At 32.4% G+C, this 25691-nt stretch overlaps 2 long non-coding RNA genes across 2 annotated transcripts; both read left to right on the top strand.

Annotated features, from left to right (window-relative positions):
• Window positions 1-1998: 1998 nt before the first annotated feature.
• On the top strand, window positions 1999-24129 carry LOC143246687 (uncharacterized). Its single transcript, XR_013026104.1, has 3 exons — window positions 1999-2113; window positions 20272-20389; window positions 23711-24129. It is a non-coding gene; the product is annotated as an uncharacterized LOC143246687 (long non-coding RNA).
• Window positions 5173-12842, top strand: LOC143246740 (uncharacterized). The gene is made up of 3 exons (XR_013026128.1): window positions 5173-5454; window positions 7467-7663; window positions 12003-12842. It is a non-coding gene; the product is annotated as an uncharacterized LOC143246740 (long non-coding RNA).
• Window positions 24130-25691: the final 1562 nt, after the last annotated feature.

The following is a 25691-nucleotide window of genomic DNA, read 5'->3' as shown; positions in this document are numbered from 1 at the left end:
TCTTTTTTATCTCGTCATTCTTCACATAGCGCACGAATACAACAAGCTGGCTTAGACTGGAAACGTCGGCAGTCTCGTCAAGTTGAAGGCTGAATTTTGTTGGGCTTGAAATCAGATTTGCAACTACTTGAGCCAAAATGTCATCTATTCCGCTGCTGATGGTGTCATTTGAAAGAGGAATTTGGAATAACTTATTTTCAGCAGCTTTTTCCAGCCTGGTATTCGCCATCTTCAACGAAGCTGGTTTTGTGAGCAATTCACCAATGGTATGTGGTTTGCCCTGTTTTGTGATCAAGTACGCAACTTTGTACGATGCTGTGAGGATCGGTTTGTCGAAGGCAACAAAGCCGAGAACAGGCAAAGTAGCCTTTCATCGAACCTGGCTCTCTTTATCTTGAATTTGTTTGTTTTTTTAATCTCGCGCAAAGCTACTCGAGGGCTATCTGTGCCAGCCGTCTCTAATTTAGCAGTGTAAGACTACAGGGAATGTAGCTAGTCATCACCACCCACCGCCAACTCTTGGGCTACTCTTTTACCAACGGATAGTGGGATTGGCTGTCACATTATAATGCCCCACGGCTGAAAGGGCGAGCATGTTTGGCGCGACGTGGAGGCGAAGCCGCGACCCTCAGACTACGAGTCGCACGCCTTAACCGACCTGGCCATGCCGGGCCCTTGAATTCAGCAAGCGTTGTGTTCTTGTATTTTCCATTTCCATGCAGTTTTAGGGAGTGTTTTCTCAGTTTTGTTGGCAAATACAATAAATATGATACATATTAACAGTTATTTAACTTATAAATTCAAATTGAAAATTCCGGTTGTTTGAGAAAGTAATAAGTAACGTACATAACGTAATAAATCGAAAACTCGTCCGAAATAAATTTTAATACGTAACATTACTGAGAGCCTACCTATACAATTCTTTGTTTATTAGTAAATTATTATCTCTAGGGTTTGTTATTTGTTATTAAAAGTCTTCCAATAGAACTTGTTGTTAACTGGTAAAATATTTCTTCTACAGTTTGTTATTTATTAGTTACAGTGTATTTATAGAGTACTGTATTAATAAGTAGAATGTTACTTGTACTGTTTATTTATTTACGCGAGGCAAAGATCTAAAGCAATTCACATTGTATAGTCTAACAATGTAGCTATAAAACAGAGAAGAAATTCAATATGGATTACTGAAGTATAGACTTGACTGATTAGAAGAAAAGAAACGACGTAAAACTAAATGAACAGCAATTTGTATTTATCTACAAGATAAGCAGCCTTCTTTCTTACAGTTGAGAGAACTTACCAGGAGGAATTTTTGACGAAAACTGAAATAGTATGCCATTATATAAATAAAACAATAACTTTAAGCCTATCTCAGTGCAGGGGCTACAATGTCACTTGTCATTCTAGGATGAATATGAGGAGCCGATAACCTTCAGATATTTCTAGTCGTAAAAAGAAAAATAATCCAATAACCTCTTCCTTGAGAAAGCCCATATGGCGCACATACGCACAGCTGAAATGGAGATTATGTTCGTTACAAACTATTTTATCTAGTTTTCTTCTGGTCAATTTCTTTCCCAAAACTTCTGAAAAATTCAATCTTTTTGATTGACATTTTTTCCCAACAAAATATCTGATATCAGTATAACTGACGTCTAATATTCAACATACATAGATTTAATGTCCGTGTGTAAGTGTTTAATATGACCAAACAGTAAACAGAAAAATGTGGCTTTTACATAGTTTAATAAAAAAATCGAATGACATAATTAGTTATTTGTGAAACAGATTAAAATGTAATTACGTAAGATTTCATTTTTACATCCTACATTCAATTATTTGATAAACTAACCAGTTAATTGTAAGCAATTAGGAATTACTAAAAAATGATGTCACTGATAATTGGTAGTCTCCTGAGCTATTAGGCGTGACAGAGCCTGATCGTTAGGATATTCGACACGCATTCTTTGGAGGTCACAATTTCTGTCACCGCACATGCTCTAATCCCACTAGTTGTTAGTAAAAGAGTAACAGAACAGCTTCCGTTTGATTGTGAAAACTAGTTTCCTTCCCTCTAGTTTATCACTGTTAAAACAGGGACGGCTAGCGAAACGTGAGTAACTTTGAAAGAAAGTAGAGACTTACTTAGCTAATATTTTTTGACTAATGTAAGATAATTCCAGTTATTATTCTAAATCATTGGTAAACATAAGAGAAGGATTGCAGAGGATATCAACAGCTACATGCAGCAGTTCATAACGTAAACTATACTTGAGATAAACCTAAAAACAAACTTTTATTTTTTATTAGCGTCACCTCTTGGAAGAACAAAGTTAATGGGAATGAGAAAAAAGTAATAAATAGAAATAAGTAGATAATAATAATATAAAATAATAGCACACATCCATACGTAATATGTTTAGGAGGATATTAGTGTTAACACTTTGTAAATTACTTAGATTTTTAATATTGATTATTATTTGTAAAATATGTGGCCACAAATAGGGTATAAGTACTCCAACCTGTTTTTCTTTTTCTCTCAGACTCTGTATCAATATTTTCATACGTGGACAAGAACTGGTAATGTTTGTTACATGTATTGGTGATTCAGTGAGTGGAACAGTTTTATTGATATATTCAGTGTTCCTTGATGCAAATGAAGTGACATCTCGTGATTAGTTACAATTTTTTAAGATATGTCAGATCTTGCGTTGTGTTAGGTATGTTATTATATCAGTGTTTCATATTGTGGAAGCTTCTGTGTGGTATGTACCAACAATATAAGTGTATGTAAAGAGTATTATTATTGTACAAGATAAAATTTATAGGATTCTACCTAGCGCTAAAAGATTTAACACAGACACTTTTTTGGATCCTATGGGATATTGTGAACAATTGTCCAGCTGATACTTCATTGGTGAGTGACAATGATGAACATGGTGGATCAATTTGAAGTTCCGTTTGCTAGAAGAAAAGTGAGCTATGAGCTAGAAAAAAAAAACCACGGATCTCTTCACTACTTAAATACGTACTCCCGAAAGATGAACTGCACATTGTTTGTTTGTTTGTTTTTTAATTTTGCACAAAGCTACTCAAAGGTTATGTGCGCTAGTCGTCCCTAATTTAGCACTATAAGACTAGAGGGAAGGCAGTTAGCCATCACCACCCACTGCCAACTCTTGGACTACTCTTTTACCAACGAATAGTGGGATTGACTGTAACATTATAACGCCCCCATGGCTGAAAGGGCGAGCATGTTTGGTGCAACGGGGATTCGAATCTATGACCCTCTGATTACAAGCCGAACGCCTTCACCCACCTGGCCATGCTGGGCCTGAACTGCAGAAACTTCCAGATGTTGTTTTTTTCCTAAATGGCATGCTCAAAGGAAAATATAGATCACTATATTTGCCATCCGCAGAGGACTAGGCTGTAGTTTATCAAATAGTAGAGAGAGAGGCAGCTAGTAATCACCACCCATCGCTAGTTTTTTGACCTATTATTTTCCCAACAAATAGTGAGACTGTCCGTTACATTACAACGCTGAAAGGGAGAGTATGTTTGGTGTGACGAGTATTCGAACCAACTACCCGCCGATTGTGATTCGAACTTCCAAACTACCTGGTCATTTTAAATAGATGATAAATTTTCACTTATGCTTCAACTAAGATAAGGGTTACGTACCACTAACAATGTTGGGTTGATCGTGTTTCTCTGCTTAACAATAAGTGAGGTTAAATGCAAAACGTTTGAATAAATACTGATTTTAAATGATTTCCAATTAATTTAAAATATCGGTATAAGATATTATTACTCAAAAGTGTGCGGTCCATGGAAACAAGGAAAGTAGTGCTTCCACAATATATTCCTCTTGTATTAAGGTTGCAATTACTTTAATAGTTGACACAGAGACTTGTATTAGCTTATATGAGTTAAGAGCTCTAGAATTGTGGGATACGGATGATTATCATCATGACTATTTTAACCTTTTCCAGCAGCCACCAACAGTTTTACGGAGAATATGGACCACGATAATATATGATCACATTGTATATTTGTGAAACTCAATATTTAATATTAGTTATGTCGTTATTTGTTAAAGTATAAATTTGCATCTAAGATGTGTCCATTGTATGAATCGAACAACTATTTGAGGAGCTATAAGCCGTCAAACTTGCTGCTGAGTTACTGAGGGAAACTGCCCAGCGTAAATGTTCACATGACACTTTAACGTGTTAAGGTATACTCTGTTATTTCCCATACTAGTTATGTATTAGAAATTTTCTTGAACAACAGTGCTTAAAAATACAAAAATGATTTTACAACACCTTAGTTTGAAGCTCGTTATGTATCTTTGTTTATTTAATTTTGTACATCACAAAGAATAATTACCAAATTACGTTTGATTATTTAGTATATTTTACGCGTCTTCCAGCATTTCACAAACGGTTGTTTATCAAATATTATCTATGGGGAATTTATCAAACTATGATCAGTTAATACATAAATTTTAAAAAAGAGATACTTATATAGTAAAGAAACAAATGTTTTAACAAATATTATTGAATATCGAATACAAAAGCATAACATTAACATTTTGAAACTGAAAACGTCATGAGAAAGAATAAGTGTTTCGAAGTGAAACTTTCTTGGTATATGTCCTCTAAATAGACGTTTTTTCATTTTTGTACACTAGACCGTAGTACGCGAATTTAGCAAAATACATGTTAGAAAAGTGCTGATAAAACACCTATATTATTTCGTTACGTGCGTCAAAGTGAAACTTAACGGATACAAGTGTTTTACAGCGTCTGCTAGTTACATCTGTATAAACTTTATAGCATCCACCACACGTTTGTACAAATAGATGGATAATTATAGGGATAGTTAAAACAAAATGTTAAAGTTACGTTCTTCAATGTTTAAACTGATGTCATATGTTATAACTAAACTTTCTATTTAACCTGTATTTGTTAAGTCACAAATATTAAAAGGTAAACAAAGCCTATATATATGAACTTTTTTATCCTGTTTGGTTCACGTCAGATATTGCTTTATTGCATTATAAATTACTGATAATTTGTTGGTATAAAAATACACTGTAAAGTGAAAAAAATACGTATAGACTTTAGTAAATAGCACTCTTCCCCAAGACAAAAGATTCATGTGAAACATCACCTGTATAAAATGGACGTTCAAGTAGATGTATAACTCTAGGAACAAGTCAAGAAATAATTTATCGTCAGCTTTATCTTGTCTATGTTAATGAATATGAAAACAAACAGTATTCCTTCGTATATAAAGTGTGTAAAGAACATAAATATGTATACAGAATATATTACATGTACTATCTACGTATACACTCCAGATGTTTATAACTTAGAATAAACAGCTACCCAATATACCTAACTGTATGTGCAGAGAAGTCACAGAATACTATAGCATGGGATCAAGGTAAGACGATTCTTCTCATATTTACTTTTTGAAAAAAACGTCAATGTTAGCAGAGGTAACATTTAACTGACCTGTGTCTTACACTAGTAATGACATGTGCACTTACACATGATAAGGCTTTGTAAAAAACATGTTGGTAGAAACTATTTCAAGGTTTAAATTGCTAACCCTCCATGTTATTAAGAGTGTGTTACATGGTTGGTCTTTCACATATAAGATGTTAGTTGCATTATATTATTGAGTTCTAAATTCATAGTTTTATTGGTGTTTAATAAATGTAATCATGTATGTCAATATAATGAGTGGCTCGAATATGAAATACCTTTTGCGACAGAACATTTATTTTAGAGGTATCTCATAATTGTTTTCTTGTTTTCTGCATGTTAGAAGATATTTATCCAAAGCAGGAATAACTACCAAATCATCACCCATTAAGACAGCTGTGATTGTAGTAATTTGTAACGTGGATAAAGACTTCTTTATAAAGTTTAATATTAAAATGTTTCCAAGTGACACAGCGGCATGGCTGCGAATTAAACCAACATTGGTGGTAGGCAGAGCACAGGTACCATAAAGTGTAGCTTTGTGCTTAATTACCAACATATAAAATATAAAAAATTACCAAATTACCTTTAATTATTTGGTATAGTTTACGCGTCTTCCAATATTTCACAAATGGTTAGTTATCAAATCTTATTTAGAGTGAATTTAACAAACTATGAGCAGTTAAAACATAGATTAAAGAAAGATATACTTGAATAGTAAAGAAACAAATGTTTCAACAATATTATTGTGAAACTTAATGGATACAGGTGTTTTGCAGCGTAAAACACCTACCATATGTTTATACTAATAGCTGGATAATTAAAGGGATATGTAAACTATATACTACAGATGTTTATAAATTTAGAATAAAGTGTTACGCAATATACCTTACTGTATGTACAAAGAAGTCACGAAGTACGATATTACGGGATCTAGGTAAAACATTCTTGTCATATTTACTTTTAAAACATGTTAACGTTAACTGAGGTAACACTTAACTGACCTGTATTAAGTTGAGAGCTCCACTAGTAATGACATGTGCACTTACACAGTTGCGACTGCTATACATGATAAAGCTTTGTAAAAAGAAACAGCTTGGTAGAAAGTACTAGCAGGTTTAAACTGCTAACCATCCATGTTGTTAAAAGTGTGTTACACAATTGGCTCTTCATATATAAGATGTTAGTAATATTATATTCATATCTAATAGATTCACGGTTTTATTGGTATTTAATAAGTATAATCATGTATGTGAATATAATGAGTGGATCGAATATCAAATATTTTTGGGGCAGAACATTTAGTTTAGAGGTATCTCAGAATTTGTTCTTGACTTTTGCATGTTAGAAGATATTTATTAAAAGCAACAATAATCACCAAATTATCACCCATGAAGACAGCTTTGATTGTAGTACTTTGTAACAAGTCTCTCTGTGGATCAAAGCTTCGTTTATAAACTTTAATCTGAAAATGTCACCAAGTGGCACAGCGCATGTTTACAAATTTACAACGGTAGCAACGAGTTTCGATATCGGTGGTAGTCAGAACGCAGGTACCGTAACGTATGGCTTTGTGCTTAATTACAAAAAAATAAAATATAAAAATTGTGTATTTCTTTTTTACCGAACAACTGTTTTCCAGTAATTTCCTTTTTTAAGTTTCTTTGTTTCCGTTATGGCATTTGTAAAGTCCTCTTCATCCCTGTACTTTTAAAGGTTATTTTATTGTTACGGAATAACCCGAGTCAATCAATATCACTGCATTATGGCATCTTTCGAATAAAGATGATTTAACGTAGCAAAAGAACTCACAACGAAACACAGCAATAAGTTGTTCCGTTTGTTCTCTTTGTATTCTCATTTTGTTTATTGAAAATGTTGTCTTTTAGAAAGGAGATTAGGGTGTCTCTGATCGTTTTCTGCAAGATATTTTTTAACTTTCATATCCGTTTTCTTGCCGTATTCTAGGACTTCTAAGTGTTCCTGGGATAACATCAATTTTTCAAATTTGGCTAATACAATCTCATGGTACAGGTAGGACTTGAATCCTTCATCAGCCAAAAGTGAAATAAACTATTTTTATATCTCTGTTACCATCTTTTGCTACAGATGTCCATACAACAGTCATCAAAAGAAAGATAACTTTGGAATTGAAGCAAAACAAGGTAACTGAACGTTCTACAAATATACCATTAATTATGACAATGGTTTCACCAGTAAAGACAACATCAGGGAAACCGTGGTCATAATAAATGGTGCCTTTGTGGAAAGTACAATTGTTTTGTTTTCCTCAATTCTGTAAATATGTATTTTCACTAAGCACCGACAGCTTCTAGTATCAACTATAAATAAGATAATTGTCATCAGTTCTCTCTAGATATTGTCTCGAGTTACGTGAGATCACAACTGACGTATATGGATCATCTTTCATAACAAATGAATTAGCTAATGCTAGATGGGCTATCCTAAAAAAGAACTTCTAGATATATTTTGAGGTGTTCAATCAAGAAAATCACATTTTATTCAGTATTCATTAACTCACAGAAATACCTATATTCCAGCACTAAAAGCTTCTCATGGCTTGTAAAGAAAACATTAATTAGATACTCAACTATTCTTATAGAGGTAATAAGTTTTCAAGTAAGGTTTGCTGACGTTTCATTTCTTTTTAATCTGACATAGGTGAGTCACATGTCGCTAAATATAGAATTATTTCTTTCGATGTTTCTTACCCATTGTCAAGTCATCATAGGTAATCAATTCATGTGAATGTTGTTCTCGAATCTCATATTGCTAAATATAGAATAGGTTGTGTTTGTATTTTTCATACATTTTCAAGTTATTATATGTAATGACTTCTTGTGACATTTCTTTTCTTTTTGCTTTTGGAAATACATAACTGCTATAAACATATTTGACCTGTTTGGATAAAAAACCATCGCAGCATATGAATCACTTTCTTTTTACAATTTAACCTAACTTGCAGTCTCTTTTTTTTACTTAGTTTTTTCTTTATCATGAGATACAAAATGTGTTTCTCAACATCTGAACACCATGGAAGGAAATTTGTACCACTGGTACTTTCACTATGCTGAGCTGGAGTAGTTTCTTTGCTCTCATTCTAATGGTAGCCTGTACATTTGTTTTTTGGTTTTTTTTCACCTTGGTACTTTATAAACATCTGAGCAAAGCCTTCTATTAATTTTCACAATTGGCATTTTCCTTGTTTTTCAACTAGGTCTTATTCAGTTTTCTCTTTAATAAACTTTAACGTACATCTATCTTAATGTGACTTTCCTAGTTTTTTTTTGCACAGGAAAAACACATTCTTTTTGTCTTGTTGCTAATTCGATATCCAACATGAAGTTGCTTGTAAGAAGATACATGTATTACACTTTGGTTCATTTATCGCTTTTATATAATGTTGTTGTATCCACGTATTAAGTCTGGTAATAAACGTTATTTCTCAACTAGCCGTCATTTCCATTGAATTGTTTGCAAATCCGCAGGTAAATGTTGGTACAGGCAAGATACACATCTGCACAACGCTGAAACAAGTAAAGTAATTGTTACAATGCCACATTTTCAAGTTAAAACGAAACATCTTTGTTGTTGTTTGTTATTAAACACAAAGTTACACGTAATCTGTGGGTCGTAGGTTCGAATCACTGTCGCACCAAACATGCTCGCCCTTTCAGACGTAAAGGCGTTATAATGTGACTGTCAATCTCACTATTCGTCGGTAAAAGAGTAGCGTAAGAGTTGGCGCTGGGTGGTGATGACTAGCTGCCTTCCCTCTACTTTTACACTGGTAAATTAGGGACAGCAGGCGTAGAGAGCCCTTCAATAGCTTTGCGCGAAATTCAAAAACAAACAAACAAAGCTACACAGAGGACTATCTGTGTTTTACCGGCCACGGACAATGAAAGCCGATATCTAGCGGTACAACTCCACAGAGATACCACTGTTACACTATGGGGCAGTATCACGTTATACACCTCACCTATTTACAAGGACGTCTATGGACACCATGAAGAAGAAACACTGCAGGAGATTCAAAATAATAATATTCTTTGCTAGAAATACATTAATGTATCTCAGAACTGTTGTTATGGGTGTTAATACCTTTACTAATAAATTAAAGAATCACATTTGGATACTCCAAGGTCATCTATTGGTTAACAAAGAGAGAGTTTGCAACATGTCTCAAGAATGAGAGTATAAACAGATAGGAGATTGTAGGATGTGCTGCAATTTGATGTTAGGTTATTAATTAGTATGTTATAAAAGTGTTCCCTTATATTGGTTTAATTTTACTTTAATTGTTGTGTAAGTAGTGCTTCTTCGATTTCACGTTTGTTTATATTTATTTCTATACTTAGTATCTGGATGTTATTTATGGTTATGTTGTGTTTATTTGACAAGCAATGTTCAAAAACTTGTGAAGGTGATTTTTTTATTAATTTTTACACAGTATGGTATTAGTTTTGTACCTGGTTTTTGATTAAATTTATGTTTACTGGAATATTGTATTTTGTTATAATTTTTTCAAACTTTTGTTATTTTCTCGCTGATTTCGGGGACATGTGGTATGCAGCACTGTATGGTTTTGTAATTTATTGTTTATTGGGATTTATTATCATATGTTTGTTGCTAGTCTAGGTGAAGGCGTATAATTTTTTCCAACTTTTTTTTGGAAAAAATTTCTTGATGTTGTTGGAGTGTTGTTTGATTTTGTTGATTTCATTGTTAATGTTATCGGAAGTTTTGTGGTTGTGTTTATTGGATTTCTTTATATGGATAATTTTTTGTGGATTTCTGTTTTGAATTCTGTGTTGGTTATAGTGACCTTGAGGTAAAGAATGCTATTTGGATAGTTTTTTTTCGTGTTCACAGGTGAACTTAATTTTGGGGTGTATAGAGTTAACGTGGTTGAGAAAATAAATAAAGGGGTGTTCTGTAGATGTGAATCCATGAATTGTATCATCAACGTACCTGTACCCGTACAGTGTTGGGTGTAAGGCTGAACTGATCCCCTGAGATTCAATCTGTGTCATAAAATGTTAGCTAGAACTGGTGACACGGGATTCCCCACACTTAGGCCATTTATTTGAAAGAAGTTTTGGTTATTGAACATAAAGTCAGTTTTGGTGGTAATGAATTCTATAAGCGTTGATAATTGATTGTTGGGAATTTGTATCAATGGGTTGGTGTCTTGGATATAAAGTTCTAAAACCATCTTGTAGGCTTCAATGGTTGGTACTTCTGTATAGAGAGATATTATATCAAAACTGGCCATTAAGGTTTTATGGTTTATTTGGTTAATAATTGACTTAAAGTTACAAGAGTCTTTGAAAAAGAAGCCGTCTGATATAAGATATTTATAAAATGCTCACTTTATATATTTACCGAGACTATAGTTAAATGATTCATGCGTCCAGTGGACAATCGGATTTGTGAGGTTTGAGGGTATTGTATTGTTGTGGTGTGCGTGAGTCGGTCTATCATAGGTAAGAATAAAGGTTTTCTGATATTGTGTTGTTTTCTTTAATTTTTTAGTAGCACTTTGTTTAATTGGTTTTCATTTGTTTTTTATTTTTTTTGTATCTGATAAGGTGTTCATATCATAAATGTATTCACTTGTGTTCGTTATAACTGGCCCGGCATGGCCAAGCGTGTTAAGGCGTGCGACTCGTAATCTGAAGGTCGCGAGTTCACATCCCCGTCGCGCCAAATATGCTCGCCCTTTCAGCCATGGGGGCGTTATAATGTGACGGTCAATCCCACTATTCGTTGGTAAAAGAGTAGCCCAAGAGTTGGCGGTTGGTGGTGATGACTAGTTGCCTTCCCTCTAGTCTTACACTGCTAAATTAGGGACGGCTAGCACAGATAGCCCTCGAGTAGCTTTGTGAGAAATTCAAAACAAAAAAACAGATCGTTATAACTACAGCATTGCCTTTATCTGCTTTTAGAATTTTGACGTTGTTGTCTTGTTTTAGGTTGTTTACAGATGTAATATTTTTTATGTGGGGTTGTTTTTTAGTTTTCTTTTCTGTGAAATTATGTTGATGAGTTTTGTGTAAAAATTCTTCGAAAAGTTGTTTAAGTTACAGTTTTGAGGTGTTTCGAGAAAATAGATGTTTTCACTTCTACCTAAAAAAAACTGGTTACTGGTTGCAGGTGGAATAGTTGTCGAAGCTGTCTTCTTTCTGGTGGTTGTTTTTTGTTGTTTTGTTGGTGTTTTCAGTTTGTGTATGGTGGATCACTAGTCTTAAAGCCAGGTGATTCACGTTTTTGTTACTCAACATACAGAGTTAATAATAAAATATTATCAATCATATATAAATTGACACTGAAATGTTGGGCTATATGTTAAAGTTGTAATATCTATTGAAAATTTCACCCGATAACCAATACGTCTAGACAGACAGCCTCATAACACACATTCAAGGTTTCATCACTTGTCTTCCAAAATGTGAGCTTTACTTTCTTTATTCTAAACAGGAACAAAGAGAATATATTTATTAGACGACTTCTCCAACTGTCCGCCATTTTGCTATGGCTTCTTCAAACATCAATGATCTTACGTTTTCTAGATCCAATGTCACGACTGAACCGATAACAGTTGATGATAAACCAGCAGTGAGAAGTTTCATACGACTGAATTTAGCAGAAATAGAAAAAAAAATGTTATTTATCTTACAATATCATCAAATCTACAGAAATAGGAAGCTTTGGATTATAATATTGATAAATATTTTTCTGTTCAACATGTTTATTTCTAGCATTACATATTCTGTACTGTTTGGAATTTTGTTTTGATAAACAGTAGGTTTTAAAACCATCATATTCGAAAATACAAATTGTTCACACATGTGTTTACAACGACTTAAGTTCAGATGTTATGACTACGGTATCCTGTTCCTTCCAAAATAATTTCACATTTCTATTAGGGAAAATTGAAGGTGAAGGGGCAGCAGCAGTTATAATCCAAAGAGACAAAAATATTCCGTATTTAACCAGAGTGTATGTTAAGAAAAACCTACGTGATTTTAGAACAGGGAATTTAATGATTAAAATATGTGTTTTCCTTGTTAATGAAGAAGGCTACGGAAAACTGTGTCTTTTTGTTAATTATTTAAACATAGGTGCAATTAAATTTTATTTACATAATGGTTTCAAAATTCTGGAACAAAAACCTTTTCAGAGTTTGGCCTTCTTTAATGAAATGGAAATAAGTGTTTAGAAACCAAATATTACTGTGTTTATACATGAAAGTTTATTTAATTCGTAACAACATTTGATGTATATTATCCTACTAATGTTTCGTGACGGGAGCTCAAAATAAATCATTTATTTCAACAGCATTATTGTGTTGTGTTCTAAATGATTTTCTTTAGATACGAGTTTAGTGTTATGGTCATTATTCTATTTAAAAACAAGTTTGATTGACACTCGATTCACCTACAATGTAATGTTCATATAAATAATTAACCCATGTCATTATGTTATTGTTTTAACGAAAACTCATAGTTTATTTTACTTGAATACCAAGGAAGCTGTTAAATGTTATCCCAGATACCTTGAAAAGTCACCACACTAGCTGGCCTTCAGTTCCTAAATAATTTTCTTTCAGTATTTCTTATTACTTTAACTCACATAACATTGTGTTATATGTTGCAAAATATTAAAATGTTTTCAAAACAGACTATTTCAAATGTCACATCATTCATGTACAAAAACACACAGAGAGCTAACTTCATGAATATAAGTATAAATATTCACTTTCAAAAATTTGACTTAGTGAAATAAAGGCAAGAATTCCTTATGTAGTATCTGAACCATGATGAATAGTTAACTTTACGGTCTGCTGAGCCAGAAGTACGAACTTCGAGCAGTGATGTAGTTGAATTCATTGTTTTATTTTGGCTATAGACGGGTTATAATAGTGATAATAAGCACTTTCACTAAGAGCTAGACATCTCTCTTGTTGGGGAGGATATTGTTAACGAACTGACATTCTATTAATCAATAGTTTAAAATTGAATACGGTATTACTTATTGCATAAAGACCACTGGCCTTGCCTTTTAGTTCATGAATATATTGTTTAAGTGTACCAGTTCTCTAGCGGAACTGGTAAATAACAAATTTCAAGCTGAAACTGTTCTTATCTTAACGTGATGATCAGTCACCAGGCATTGTTTATGTTGATCTATATTTTCAGCCAAGCACTTCGTAACTTGTAATGGTCTTGAATATACACATCGCTATAAATAAGGTTTTTTTTTTTTTTATAATATGTCTGGTCTTGTTATTTAATACAAACACATACGGTTAGGTAAGCAGAAGCAGCACCTATGAATTTATTTGTTATCACACTGTTGAAACAAGTGGTAGAAAATTGACATACTCGTACACTAAATGAATTATGGAAACACTCTTCGGAGGAGTTGTGTGATTTGAATATGTTATTCTGTATTCGGAAACTTTTACTATGGAAGCTGTTTTGTAAGGTTATAGTTAAGATGTGTGATCATCTGATAGAAAAGACTGTAATGAAGATTAATGATTTATTTGCAGAACGTTTGGTTTCAGGTACCAAAACTTTCAATAACGTCGTTTCCGAGTGTTTGTCAAGTGGAAGAAAACAATACTAGTAACAAATGAAAAGTGGCTTGATAAAATACTAAGTAAATTAGAGAATAAAACGATTCTTGAACACAAAACTACACAGTCATTAACGAATGATGAATCCCATTTGTTAGTGTTATAAGCCATGCAGATTAACTAAACAGGAAAAAATAATTATATGAACAGATATGTGGGAATTATTAATTTGATGAAAATAAACACACTAACATTAAGAGGTCAGCATATTTAAATACTTGTCCTTTCATCTGTAGAGGTATTATAATGTAACGGTCAATACCATTATCAGTTGAAAGTAATCCAAAAGTTAACTAATAAATAAATTAATAAACTAATTAATAATGATTTGGTATTTTAGTAGAGGGGTGGCAGTCTTTCAGTATGGATTAATTCACTCATTACTAAAGATTAACATCTCGGAATCTCCCCTCTTAAATATAAATATTTTTCCAGTATCTACCTTTCTTCATCCTATATTATAACAACATTGATATAAAATGTGTTTTTTATTATTATTACATTTTTATTCATGGTTATATTAATTTTATTACACCAACACTCTTCCAGGAATTCACCTTTGTCACTCGTATCACTTTCATTAATCCTAAATTTGTTCTTCATTTTAACACTTAAAACAACTGAAGCAATACATTTACTATAAAAGGCATGGCCTGGTAGGTTAAGACATTCGATTCCTAATCTGAGGTTCGCAGGATCGAATCTTCGTCGCATCAAACTTGCTCCCCTTTTAAGCCGTGAGGGCGTTATAAAGTAACGGTCACTCCCACCATTCGTTGGTAAAAAAGTAGCCCAAGAGTTGGCGGTGGGTGGTGTTGACTAGTTGCCTTCCGCGAAATTCAAAACAATCATTTTAATACACTGCAAAATTAGGGACCTATTTAGCAGTGTAAGACTAGCGCAGATACCGCCAACTCTTGGGCTACTCTTTACCAACGAATAGTGGATTGACCGTCACATTATAACGCCCCACGGCTGGGAGGGCGAGCATGTTTAGCGCGACGCGGGCGCGAACCCGCGACCCTCGGATTACGAGTCGCTCGCCTTACGCGCTAGGCCATGCCGGGCCCATTTTAATAGTGAAAACAACTCAAGCAGTACATCTAATTCAAAAGAAAACAATATAAAACACTTAGAACCCTTGCCTTTACATTTCTCATGAGGAGTCTTCAAGTTATAATATACTCAATGTGATAGATACATACAAACACTTATGCTTTCGCTATAACGGATTTTTTTTTCGAAAACCAACTGAAAAGTTTGTGAGCCCTGAAAGAGTTGAGGAATCATATATTGCAAACACTGGATTAATGTGTTAGAGTTGTGATAAATTATACGAAAAGTTCAGTTGTTTATAGATAGGTTTTTTAGCACTGGAGAAATGACGCCGGTTTTGTTTGAATTCAGTTCTCGCTTTCATTGTATTGTAGAAAATGGAAGTGACGTCGAGTTTGGCTTCAAAATAATGATAAGCGAAGTAAACATTAACATAAATATAATGGACCGAACTAAGTACTGTGCATGTTGGACGAATATAATAAATGTTTTAAAGAACATACTCGTTTATAAGTGTGAATTTTTTGTACTCATATCTTCTTCGTTAGTACGAACCAGTTTGTCAACACTTTTTCACTGGTGTATATATTTTATTTCATACTACTAGATTCAAAAACACATTATATTAAACTCAAAACTGTCAGAGGATTTGGTTGAATAATAACCGAACCAACTAGTCTGGATCTTTGTTTTGCAGGTAATATTTTATCATTTATGTCATGTAAGAATGTTAAAAGAACAGCACTGGCACCGAGCATAAACAAATGGTGTAAGTGGTTAAAATACATCAACATGTTAAACTTCAATTCGTTTAATGTTAAATATGTTACCACGATTTATGAAGAAAATTTACAACAATGGCTGTTTGCAATATCAAAGAATCCACTTGGCATAATGTCCATGTGGATATTTCAAAAGTTTCTACTTTCTTCGTGTTTCGAAAAAAAGGTTTTACCAATAGTTTCATATCATTTCCATCTATTGAGAAATAAGCAAACTTCTAAGTATTGTTCGACGTCGAACCACCATTATTTTTGTTGTATTAAAGCATGTGGTTGTAGTGGTGATAGTGGAATGGTTCCAACAGAAAGCTGTAAGGGTCCTAGAACACTGAACTGATGTTTAAGGAACATTTGCAAAATCTACGCTTTCTAACTTCACCTCTTGTTACTGTGTTTGTATACCTTTGCTGACCAGAAGCCAGGGTCACAGCAAGTTTCCGTTTTGTTTTCTCTGAGAAACTGTAGCGATGATTCCATATCTGGTCAATAATTGGTAGTATTTATAAGATGTGTTGGTATTGTTGTATGTGTAATAATTTTATATCAGTGTGTTTCTTGATTCCAATAAAGTGACGTCTGGTGATTGGTTCTAACTTTCTAAGGAGTGCCAGAGAACGTTTCGTGTGAGGTATGGGATTATATCAGGATTGCACATATATTATTATTGTAACAGTTCAAGCACTTACACCACAAAGATGTTATGGTGTAAAACCTTAATTATGATAATTTACTTAAATAATATTTTCCACGTTAATTCATTTTCAGTTTAATAAAAATGTCTTACTACAGAATAACACCATAACTGCTGCACTGAAAAGACAACATTACAATATTTTCATAACAAAATAACACTGCAGTTTTGTCCTGAGAAAATAATACTTTAGTCCTGTCCTTAGAAAACAACATTATAGTTCTGTCTTGAGGAAAGACACAGTAATTCATGTTGTGATGTTTAAGTATTTTGATTAAATATGTTACTGTTTTTCCAGATGATATATCTTACCCTAAGGTATACGTTTATGGCCTGTAATATAAAGGTATGGAATTCAAGCTCAGTGATTCACTTTCATTGGGAGAATTTCTATCTCTATATATGAATCAAAATGTTCATAGTAAATATATTTCATGACTTCAAAAATTTCCAGAACATGAGTGGAGTGGTAATTCTGTATATTTTCATGCCATCTAGTATCAGAAAAAGATAATACACTATCAAAATAATAATAATTTTGAGTAACTGTTGTCGCTAATTTGTGCTCCATCTATTAATATTAGTGATACCGAAAGACCATACTGAAATAACATTTAAAAGATATAGAGAATTTGAGAATTGTAATTATTTTGAATGTGCAATTTATAACTCAATTTGATTCGTATTTCAATCTGTGTGGGTACTACCAATGAATTTTATCTTTTGAACGTTACTGTCAACGAGTGATCTATTACATATGTTCAGATAGATAAAAGTATCGTACTTTGTTACTTGTGTTATTCAAAATAATGTTACAACTTCATAAAATCTAATTTATTATTTCCAATCGATATTTTGAGAAATTACCGTTTTATTTCTTACACTAGAATAAATATATAGACCTGAAATAGTATTGGGTAACAAAGTGCACTAAATATCTGAGGTTCGCAGTATAGGCACGTGCAAGAAAACAATATCTGCAACATCTTTAATAAGTTCTAGGTTTATTTATTTACCTTGAACATTTTCTTAAACAAAATATACGTTTCAACCCTCTGACCAGTTCTTACTAAGAATTAGTTCAGGTTGCATCTACACCATAAATGATATCATCCATTTTGTCTGGAACTTTAACCCTGTCTTTAAATTTACATACCATCTTTCGATAGATGTACAGTGTCTTGATATTAAAATTATCTACTGATAACTGTAGATATATGTTAAGTAATAACTCCAACAACAGAATCAACCAGTGTAAACTACAGTATGATTTCTACTTGAAATATAATACCGTTTTGGATTAAACCACAGTTTACAAGTACTCACACCTCTTAAAAATTTAGTGTTGAATAATGCCAGTGTGATCAAAATCTCCTTTCTTGTTCAACTTTAATCGTAATAAAGCTCTTGTAACAGCTCTAGAATCGCCCATACCATGAAAAAAACTGGAGAAATGTCAAATTTATATACTTATGTACAGATACGATATATTGAGAAAAAATATCTTGTATTACAATAACAATTCGTGTTAATATGGAGAGAAATACAAGTGAAAAACAGTTATATCATCACAAACTTTGTATATTGATAAAGTGTAGTGTAACGAAATTGTTACGTCATACATGGAAGAAATATTTCTTACATCAACATCTACAACAAAATACTTAAGCGTCTCCAAAGTAAAGCAGAATCTATTTAGATTATAGTATAACCATAAAACTTGTGGCTTTAAAGTAGTTAACTTGATGTGAGAAAGGACAGTTACTGGTCCAATTTTCTCACTAAGTTTTCCATTTATATTATTAATATTGTAATTCAAGATTTTTGGTTAACGCACTCACCAAGGTTCGTTGACAGTAAATAAGGCAAGAGCCCATTTCATATTCCTCCCTAAAAATTACTTTAATTTATGTTTTATTACCTTCATATTTTCAAGAAAAATAGCTAGTTATGGAAAATGAAACTTACATTATAAAGTTATCATATGTTGTACCATTAATAACAACCATTGGTGTTCACTATCTCCATCTCAGGTTGAAGAATATTCTTTATATGTTTAAAACTTGAGAGAAAATTAAACTTTGTTGACCAAACAATCTCATACATAAGATATGATATTCCATGACCGTCTCTCAAAGGCTCTACCTCTGTCATGACCATTTTTTTGTCCTCAATTTGTATTTAAAATCCTTTATATTAATTTTTACATTTCAGTTGAAACAGATTGTTATAATGACACACTTCTCCGTAACTTTCATGGTTTTTAGTGCATTAAAAAGCTTTGCTTTTGCTGGGAAATCCTATTACTCGTTTTTAAAGATGGGCTCAAACATTTACGACAAATAGTATTGAATAGCTGTCTTACCACTAGTATATCATTTCAAAATTAGGAACGGCTAGCGCTGAAAGCCTTAGTTCAGGTATCCGCGAAATTAAAAAACAAACAAATATAACGGTGTCTCCATAGCACATCTGTGTGCGTCACATTATTACTAAAAAGACGTAAAGATATTTAACTAAAACAGTATATGTCCCAAAACATAACTTAAATCTATGCTTAACTTGTTTATTTTGTGTACATAATGTTGTTTTTGTAATAAAAGAAAGTAATTTGTCTAAATACAAAACAAGTGTTTTAATATAAGATTATAATTATATTAGATTATCAAAACGTAAGCACCGTCTCATAAGTTCTGAATAAAACTATTAGAAAAAATTGTTATCAAGTAAGCGAAAAACTTTGTGAGCAGTGACGTTAAGTGTTTGTGGCCGAAATGCCATGGTTCTTTATCTGGGAAATTTACAGTAAAAAACATTTGTAAAATAATTACTGTTTATAATACTGTTGTAATGATACAAAAACTACCATTCAGTGGATACGATTCGATAGCAAAAATTAATTATGTACCATAACAAGTGAAGAAGCTAATTATTAAACTTAATACGGTAAGTGAATAGTGATTAAACAAAGTGGCTTTATTAAGAAGTCAATGGAAAAACGGTTTATTTAATGTATGTTATATATCTTTACAATTTAACTAGCTGTGTCATACTGAGTTGTATAATATGTCAATTATCGTAAAGAAAATGTCGAGATTTTTCTTATATATTCCGATCACGTGTGTTTGGAATGGAAAACCAGAAGGTTTCTTGCTATATTGTCAAATAATGTATATATGTTGGAAAACCTAGCTGATTTCCTGTTATATAACTATATAGTTGTAATTATCACATGAATATACTACTTGTCTACCAGTAAAGAGCTCAAATAATATAATAGACGTTATTTTTCTTTGCTAATTATCTGTTTAAACTGTAAAGAAAAATATATATATATATATACAGTTGTCAACTTGTAAAGGTTGTTATCAGTGTTTAATATGAAAATATATTATATATGTAAGAAATATCATATTTATTTAATTAAAATTGTTAAAATGTTAAATCAAGATTATTTTTAGTTTAAAAAATTATACTCTTTCCTATTATTATTAAGTTACATTTGAAGTTTTCTTTCTGTTTTATGTAATCGATACAATGTGTAAAACGGTTTTAAAAATAACTCTCTCTCTTAAGATCCAACTGAAGTGGTTTTCAAGGTTACGTTCCCCTGGGCTTCCAAACCTACAGTTGTAAGTTATCCTTGGTGGATGGAAGAGCTAACACTAATTTTGATCTGTCTTACTGCTTTGTGGTAAGTTACATGTTATCTTCCAGTTCTTGACAATTAAAGTATGTGGAATAGGGGTGAGAGAGCATCTGACCTCAATACCCAATTATCTTTTAATTGAACAGTAGGGTTGGATATTTGAAAATGTCAAGTGTGTTCAGTGCCCCTTTGGTAGTTAATTTGTGAAAACACTAATATGAACCTAGTAAAGCTGAATATGTTTAATTAACCTTACAAAAACTGTGTCCTCGGGTCTTGTGAAGTGTTTGCCTATACAAAGCTAGAAGACCAGGCGCTTGTAACTGAAAAGATCACCCCTAGTAAATTAGATATTTTAGAAGCTGTTTCAATGATCCCTGAATGTGAGAAGGCCCCCACAAATAGGTTTAATAAAATAAAAAATAATATGGTGTTAAAGGAAAATCAAACAGAACCAACCATCTTGCAGACATAAATGAAAAGTACCCAATAGAAAGGAAAGCAGAAATAGTGGAAAACGTGAGCAAGCCTGCTTCAGGTTCTGATAAAACTAAATCAAAGAAACGCGTTAGCATAATTGTAAATGACGACAAACCTGAAGAGACATTAAAATCTGATTCACTGACAACGGTTCGTATACGTTTAAAGTTCTTTTTCTTTATAGTACTCAGTGTTATACAGCATAAGTATATAACCATTAATAACAAGGATGTGTTCTTTATATTAAACTTTCACTTCATACAAGTTTATTTACAAACACATATGTATATATATATATTGCACTGAGTAACTAAAATATAATGACATTAATAGCACATTAATAATGCTAATGCAAAATTACTGCTACAAAATAATTACAACCATTCTCATATTTAATTTCTGTGAATATCTAACATCTTATTATCTGTATCTGATTCAAAATTCAATTAATTTTTCATTTATCTCACGTTTATGATTAATATTTGGTAGAAGTGAATTCACATTTTTAGAGTTATAAACATTTCACTTTAATGTAATGTATATTTTGTCAAACTGTGTAACCAATATCATATCGATGTTGCATGCTTACAATCAGTGTTGTTAAGAGTCTGAGGCATCTACAACTACTGAAAAAAGATGCGTTCAGAGAATCCTTAATGTTCAGAGTCATTTGAATACATGTAATTCTTCTTCCAAAAGAGAGATATACATGTTCGATACTGTCGAGGTCTGATAAGTTTGTGCACTAGTTAAACTGGTCAATTACTTCTTCTTCAATATTATCAAATGTGAGAAGACAATTATCATCCATTCAGATGAAGCCAAAACTAAACATTACAATATACGATTGTGTGAAAGGTACTTCCATTGCTACTATGTATAGCCTTAATGACATCTGGAAAACATAAATGTCGGAGTGTCCATTCGTGATATTTAATTTCCATACATACTTCCACTACTGATATTAAAGTGAGTTATTTTGTGACTTACTATAACTATAATATACCTGTTTTTACAAAGATTGCCAAACTTCTTGTGTTTTTAACTATATGTACACTGAAATAACGTTATGTTGTAACTACGAACATCTGATTCTGTTTTTAACAGTTATCGCATAATTTCGGCGAATCGTCAGATAACGGTAACTTACTTAAAATGTGGATTTTATTATTCTTCGTCCATTTTGTTACAAGTGATTCCACCATATCTTGTCAATAACACTTTGATACATTTTGTATCCGTATTTGCTTTTATAGTCAGCCAACTTTCATTGGTCTGATAGACATTTAGTGAAATATCCAGTTGTCTTCTTTTGGAATTCACTAAGATTATTGAACATTTTAAAGTACTATAAACTTTGTGATTTACTTTAGTGTTACAGCTGTGATAAGACAGTTTCAAAACTCTTTCTTTTTGTAGTCATTTGTAGTTCAGATTACGTAACAACTGACATTTATTTATAACAGTAGTTTTATCTTGTTTTAGCAAGTTAGTATTTATGAACGTACAAAATATAAATGTAAAACAATATTTAAAGCTATTGTCTGCTGTATATTACCTTCCTCACTATTTGGGACAATGCTTGAGATATATTTCATAGTTTCGAGAAAATGTTTATCAGATATCTTAAACCAATTTCATAATTTACAATTTTCATATAAATATTTATTTGGTTTTACTCATATTATAGTAAAATGATTGCTACATGAAGAATAAATTATGTATTTTTAAAATGTTTATTAACTGATTATTGTCATTAAAACAATTGTTTTTTCGATTGATGAGTGTCGCCTCACTAATTATGATTAAATCTTCAGGCAGAAGCATCAGCTTCAAAAGATTATTTGTTTGTTTGTTGTGGAATTTCGCACAAAGCTACTCGAGGGCTATCTGTGCTAGCCGTCCCTAATTTAGCAGTATAAGACTAGAGGGAAGGCAGCTAGTCATCATCACACACCGCCAACTCTTGGGCTACTCTTTTACCAACGAAAAGTGGGATTAACCGTAACATTATAAACGCCCCCACGGCTGGGAGGGTGAGGATGTTTGGCGCGATTCGGGCGCGAACCCGCGACCTTAAAATTACTAAGCGCACACCTTAACGCGCTAGGGCATGCCAGGCCTGCTTCAAAAGAAATAAAAGATGTTGATGAATGTATCCAGAGGGCGGTGTCAAGCAACATCAGGCCTCCGTCTACTAGACTTGTCTGCAATGCTGATAAAATTATCACTGTAAGACTTGGCAGTGCATTACCAGAAACACGTTTGTATTGATATTGAAAATGTTGAAAACCGAAACAAATTTATTATTGAGAAAGCTCCGAAACCAACACTCATGTGTCAATTAAAACGTTGCCAAAGCAATCATAATCTTATTGGACAGGAAACTAAAAAGAATAATCAGGTTAAATATGTTGACATCCTTCTCATGATTGTTTTTAGAAGAGCTCCGAAACAGAAACCAAAACCCAAAAATTAAATAACTCATGGGCTGTTCACAAGCATACCATATTAAGAAGAATTACTTTATTTTATCTTATAAGTTACTATTTTTTTACATTTTACTCACTGATATAAATAGTAAATAAAATATACAAATGAAAAACAAAGAATATAATATTCTTCTCTTTTTTTGCTGTCAACTGTCATGAAACTTAACCTCACTTTTCTATTTACTAAATGGATTGATACAATCAATAATGTTTTTATGTAATTAAATAATACAACTAAGAACAGAGAATAATAATACACAGAAAACACTGTTCTATAAATATGATAATTTTCAGGCTTTTTAACTATGTGATAATTTTCTTAAGGAAATTAAGCTAAGCTCTCCAATTTAAATAGTACTTTCCATCTATGGTTGTTTGTGTGTTTCTCTTATAGCAAAACCACATCGGGCTATCTGCTCAGCCCACCGAGGGGAATCGAACCCCTGATTTTAGCGCTATGGTTGTTTCAAAATAACGCAAAATATCTCAACGAGTATTCGTGCTAGCCGTCCGTAACTTAGGACTGATAGAATAGAAGGAAGGTTGCTATTCAACAACAACCACCGCCTACTACTCTTTACAAATGAAACGTAGGATTGAACTTCACAATATAATGCTTCTACGATTGAAAGGATGAGCGTATTTGGTGACCGGATTCAAACAGAAATTTGCAGAATGCAAGTCAAACGTAGTAACCACCAGGACACCCGACACCTGAAGAAGCATAAGGATAGTAAATGTACTACTTTAAAAATTGTATTTCACAAACTAAAAATAAAATGTATATAATTTTTTTTTGTTTTGTTAAGCGCAGAGCAACACAATGGATTATATCTGTAATAAGCGCCCTCTAGCCAGAAATAAAGAAATTAAATGCAAGTATAAAGCCTTGTAATTTCTGATTTGCTGAATTAATCAATATACAACAAATCGACTGAATTCAGAAATTTTTAGTTCTGCTGGTCCCGCAAAGTATATCTTTATTTTGTGTGCATCTTATTATAAAAAATTTAAGTTATATTAACACATAGAAACAATTTGTTTGTTTGTTTCAGAGCAAAACCATATTTGTTACTAATAGGTCAACCACGAGGAATCGAATTCCGGACTGTCGCACTTTAATTCCGTAAACTTACTGTTGTCCCATCAGATGATCGTAAAAAAATGTTTTTATTAATAAAAGTAGGTTTGAGTACAGGTTTACGACTGCTCTTTAGCCATAAATATTTAAATGAGTTCCATCAGTTTTTAAAAACTTGTTTCTGATCTATATATATATATATACACGAAACTGTTTGGTGACATATTGACTGCATATAATCAAGTCACGAATAAAAAAAAAACATAAAATAAAATATTAATTAATGTTTTAATAAATTACGCTACTCATTATACATATACCCCGTGTTTTGTGTGTAGAAAATGAATAATTTAACATATTTTTGGTGAATAATTTACGCTGAAATAGTAGGACTTGAAATATATATGGATTTCATCGGTAATAAACTGTATAAAAACACATCAGTAATCTGAAGGTTAATTATTTTCGTACGTCTGTATAGCGCTTATCTTAAGCCTGTTTTTAATTTGCTAGCTGACGTCTTATCGCATGCTTCTTTAATACATATGTTATTTCTTATTGAAAACAAACTATACTGCTCATAAAACGCCAATATAAGAAGAGTTCCTAGCAACCGTTATGATATTTTTCAATGTCATAAATAGTGTAATATATCTTTATTGATATATTACGGTACTAGTATTATTTAGTGACAACTTTAAATTAAGTTTATGTATATTCATGTAATTTAACATTATTACTAGTATTATTTAGTGACAACTTTAAATTAAATTTATGTATATTCATGTAATTTAACAGGATTATAAAAAATTTTAAACAGAACTTATGTCAGTGTGGTGAAGCAAGCACGTGCTTTTCAGGTGGAACCGTAATCATGGCTGGGTGACCAGAGCAGTTGAGAGAAACGATGAATTGTCATGTTACTGTTGTATAATATTAGCCATTTTATATTTATAACTATACGTTACTTTTAGAGGGTGAAACATATAGGTTTCTTCTTGATTCTAACTGATGTCTAAAGTTCGCTTTAGAGATTTTAACTTTTATTTTAAAACGCGCACCTCACTTCAGATATTTCCGTATTGCGGTTTTAGGAGGAATTTGTGACAGTTTCACAGCTGTAACTATCGAAATCACCAATGCATATGCTATTTACACGCAATTTTAGGTTGAACACAAATTTCACATATCATATTTAGTGTATGTATTTGCGTACAGATGGCGCAGCATAGAATATTTCTGTTGTTTTTTCAGGAGTTTGAAGTTCAACGTAAACCTACACAATGGGCTGTGT

This window comes from Tachypleus tridentatus, chromosome 1, assembly GCF_004210375.1.
Source record: "Tachypleus tridentatus isolate NWPU-2018 chromosome 1, ASM421037v1, whole genome shotgun sequence".
Taxonomy (NCBI): Eukaryota; Metazoa; Arthropoda; class Merostomata; order Xiphosura; family Limulidae; genus Tachypleus; species Tachypleus tridentatus.
Note: the sequence above shows the minus strand (reverse complement) of the source record. Positions and strands in the feature narration are given on the sequence as shown.